Source organism: Camellia sinensis, chromosome 8 (genome assembly GCF_055761805.1).
Source record: "Camellia sinensis isolate YWXY chromosome 8, ASM5576180v1, whole genome shotgun sequence".
Lineage (NCBI taxonomy): Eukaryota > Viridiplantae > Streptophyta > Magnoliopsida > Ericales > Theaceae > Camellia > Camellia sinensis.
This window is the reverse complement of record NC_138968.1, coordinates 97,389,168-97,393,981: the sequence shown is the minus strand read 5'-3', so window position 1 is coordinate 97,393,981 and position 4,814 is coordinate 97,389,168.

Sequence of the window (4,814 nt, the reverse complement as noted above, 5' to 3'; positions counted from 1 at the left end):
AAACAATACCCAGAGAAACTGGCTCCTCGTGATCTGAGGTCCCCCGTCGTCGTTAACGCGTCTGTGTGTCGTGTCTTTTGTTTTTATTTACCTCAGCCTCTGTTTTAGGTCTCTTCCGAGCGTGTCTCGTTGTGTTTTAGGTCGTGCACCTCTTTGTTTGAGCCCTCCCCGGTGTGTTCGGTTGTAGGCTCGATACTCCGGTTAAGAAAACCCCTTTTTCCAAAAGTTAATCGTTTATGCTCAGAATGTTGTGCCATTCTCTATATTCGATTGTGTTTCAACTCCAGCTGGTTTCATCTCCGTAGTCCGTCTTGTCAGATTGGGCTGTCTTGTTCGGAATTTACTGTGTGCAGAATAAGCCGAATGCTGTGTTATGGGCTATATGCAGATTAATCCCCAACAGAGTGAGGGCTGTGTGTCCAGAATCAGGCAGTGGGTTGCTTGGGTTATTTTGCTGTTGGCTGTTTAGTTATCTGATTATTATAGTACAAGAGTCCAATTTTCAAACAACTAATCAATTTCATTTATAGTGAGATGTAATATGGCGTGATGCAATGCAAAGTATGAAATGTAAAGATATACGGATGTAACACTTTTTAAGACAAAAAGTTTGTTCATTTCATAATCTTTTAAGTACACAAGTTTTGGAAACAAAAATCTGCCCACGGCAGTACAAGGTAATCTAACTACCAACAAAAGGAAAAGTACAAGAAAGAAGAAAAAGCAAAAATCTGTATCCGTGTCAAGCACTCCGGGGGCCATCAGTCTGTCCTGGTCCTCTTCCTGGACGAGGGTCCAGGAGCATCATCAACATCGTCGTCAGAGCCCGAGCTAGTGCCTCCTCTGGTCTCCTCCTCTGATGACTCTGACTCCACCTCTGCCTCCGCCTCTGACTCCACCTCTGCCTCCGCCTCTGACTCCTCGTCATCATCATCGTCCGGGACTGGAGCTCGCGAGCTACTCCCAACATGAGCGCACCCTGCCTTGGTGCGGGGGAATGCTCTACCCTCCTCATCTCTCCCTCGGGCAGGGACGGAAGGTCCAGCTGGAGCACCTCCTGCCATAGGAATCTGGAAGGAAGGCTGCGAAAGTACATAAAAGGCAAATGCATCAGTATACTGTGAACAGTTTAACACTGCGGAATGCAGTGTGTGAGTACAATGTACAGTTTAATAGTGCAGAATGCAGTGTATGAGTACAGTGTGTATGTGCCGTGAGCAGTTTATCAGTGCAGAATGCAGTACACAGTGTGAGAATGCCGTGAGCAGTTTATCAGTGTAGAGTACAGTGTAGAATGCAGTGTATGTAGTGTATCAGATGCTGTGAAATCAGTGTATCAGGTGATGTGCCGTGCATCAGATTATGTAAAGCAATATATGAATGGTTTGAGGCCAGTGTCAGAAGAACATACCGGGATGCTGTAGAGGGCTAGGAGGTCAAAGGTCCGCTGAAGCATCCCCATCATAGAGGCATTCATCGCCAATGACTGACGGGTGTACTCAGAAGAAGCCTGCAAAAGTATCAGATGCATTAATATTCTGTGGAATATCAAATAAACTGAAATGAATGACTGTACAAAAATGCAGTAATACATACCGGAGGTAAGTCGGGCACACCAATGAACTCATGATCAGCTGGCGGAGGGGCGAAGGGGATCTGATAGGTCACCCCACCCTGCCCTCGGAAAGTCAGTGCAGCAGGCAAGGCGGGCCAGCCAGCTCCCCGTCCTCCCTGAACTCTGCCCCTGCCACGGACTCGGGCCCTCCTCGAAGCTCCCGCTCCAACTCCTACTCATGTCCCAGCCGCTGGCGCCACGGGCCTGGCTCCCTCCGCTCGACGGCCGCCGCTCAGAGGTCGCATCAGGTACGTCTGCACGTACTCTCGGTAGTCGCCGATGCCTCTAAAGCGAGTCTCCTCCCAGCCGATAGTGAAATCGGCCATCTGCTCGGTGGTGAGCCTCTCGGTCTCCCTCATGTCCGCAGGAGGGTGAACCGGGACTATCTGCTCAGGTAGCTCCAGGGTCTGGCATAGGAAACGCTCACCCAGGTACCAAGCCCGACAGACCGGACCCTCCAGCAAGATCCGGAAACGCGAGGTCTCCTCCGCACCTGCAAACCGATCCCGCATCGCCGCCGGCAATGGAGCCCAAGGCTACCACGTGATCTGAAAGTGACATACAGTTTATTATCTACTGTTTTTGAAATATACAGTGGAAAGGCGAAGCTTAAATGAACTGTAAGTAAAACATACCTCGGCAGGGGTAATGGTATCGAAGTATCGGTGGAAAAAGCCAAATGTCTCTCGTGGCCGCCGGGAGCATCTCCCGTCAAAGCGGCGTGAAAAGGGGACGACCAGAGGAGTCTCTGTGACTGGCACAGGAGCGAGCCTAGGAAAGTAGGCGTAAACCCACAACTGCAAGGTAAATACCAGTGCATTTATCAGATAAAATAGAATACAGAATAAAGCAGAAATGGCAGAGCCGTGTGTTGTGCAGTGTATTGTGTACAGTGTACAGTGTGAGCAGTGTACAGTCAGTGTAAAGTAGAATGTATGTGTGTGCCGTGTGTACAGTATACAGCAAGTATAAAGCAGACTACAGTGTGTGCAGTGTACAGAGTACAGAAAGCAGAAAGCAGAAATGTAAAAAGCAGAGAAGAAATGTACCTCCCACGCCCGCCAGTAGCCTCCGAGCAACTGTCCGCTGCCGCGGGAAGCCGAGCTCATGTACCCATAGAGGGTGGCCAGAGCGGCGCCACCCCAATCATAATGCAGGATGTCTCGGACGTCCACCAGTGCGCTGAGAAGGCAGAGAGGCACGGTGTTCGCCCGGTCGGCGAAAATGGTCGTCCCGAATAAGAACACGAGGAAGCCGCGAGCGTACCTCTCCACGGCCTCCGGGCTCATCGAAGCTGCATCAACGAGAGTGGGCTGGACCCTGAACTATACCTAAAACCAGGAATACCGGACAAAGCCTGGACGAGCTAGAGGTGGCGCCTCACCCAACAGATGGACCTGAGCGGCAGTCCACTCATCCATGTCGATATCAAAGGGGATCGGATCACCCCCTACCCCAATGCCTGTGAGCATCGAGAAATCGTAAGGGGTCATCGTCATGTCCCCTGCTGTGGAGAAATGAAATGAATCGGTGGTATCCCACCACCTCTCCGCTAGAGCGGCGAGGAGAGGTCTGCATGTGGTAAGCCTGGAGAGTCCTCGGCAGAAGGCGCCGAAGCCCGCCTGGTCCACTATGCGACGGACCGCGTCAGGGAGCTCGTCGTACCACTCCCGAGCGCCAGTGTTCCCATACCCGCGGATGGTATGGGAATCCTCTTGTGAACAGAAAATAACAATTGCAAGGCAACATTCAAAATGCAGTTTTGAGAAGCATACGGATGTAGCATGTGTGCAAGTTTGACAGATTTAAGCAAATACCGGGTGCCGGTGTGCTTACAGTGAACTACAACATGTGATGCGTCAGCATGTTAGGGTGGTGCAGAGCAGATGTGGCATGTGTGCAAGTTTAACAGATTCAAGCAAATACCGGGTGCCGGTGTGCTTACCGTGAACTACAAAGTGTGATGAGTCAGCGTGTTTGGGTGGTTCAGAACAGATATAGCATGCGTGCAAGTTTGACAGGTTTGAACAGCTATCGGGTACCAGTGTGTATGCAGTGAAATACAGTGTGTTTGGGTGATTCAGGGTTAGTGCAGTGTGTGTGCATGTGCCAGTATCAAGCAGATATCAGTTGTATGTATGTTTACAATCAACTACGGTGTATAGCATATCACACTAAAGCAGTTAAAGAGCATAAATAAGCTACGACAGTTTTTGTGCCCTACATTGCAGAAAGTAAAGTAGAGAAAAGAGAGTTACCTCAGAAACGCCGAAGGACAGGTGGGAGGTAGGCTCGCGCAGCAATAGCTCAAGTGGCACGTGCCTCTCGAAGCTCCAAAACTGATGCAGGCCGTCGGGGGACAGAACATGGATCGCCGGCCGGTAGGTCGCCGGGTCGAACGGGCGCTCGCTCAAAGGAAGAAGCTCGACCCCGGGATCCATCTCGTGATCCGGGGGAGTCCCGCCGCGTGGAATGTCGTCCGCCATATCAAGAGTAATGAGAAAATAGCCGGAGGAAGTAAAACCGGGCTAGAATACGAAAAGTCAACCGAAAGGTCAACTCCCGAGAAGGTCGAAAATGGCCGGGAAGGTCGGAATGTGAAAAGGCACGAAAATCAAGAGGGAAGCAAGGGGAACAAACCCCGAAAGGTGGGAACGCCAAACGAGGCACCGAAACAAAGTTTTGTTCGGTTGAAAATGTCTGAAATGCGAAGAAAATCGCGAATCCGACGACGAAACGGGCGTAGAACGCGAAGAAACGGACGAAAGAGGAGAGAAAAACGCTCTAGAGAGAGAGTGTGTGAGTTTTCGGCGAAAGAGGAAATGAAAAATAGGGTTTGGAAGCCCTATTTTAAAACACCCGAAGTGAAAAGTCTAATCTGCCCCGACTCAGCAACTTTTTGCCGGTCGGCAATATTTTGTGCCGGCCGGCAGTATTTTGTGCCGACGGAGTTATTTTGCGGCTGGTGGACAGCCGGTGGCCTCCCCTCCCAGCCGGTGGTGTTCCAACAACCTTGTTTAGGCCATATGAGAAGTTTTTGGTCTTCATAGCTCAAGAAAGTGCAAGAAAGTGTATCTCCGACGCTCAACCGGCCTCCGTTTTGACCTCGGACCACGTCTTCGGTGCGTAGCACTCCAACTCATGCAATGTTGTATCCTTTGGTATCCTTTTTGCCTCTTACAGGACCCTAAAAGTTACC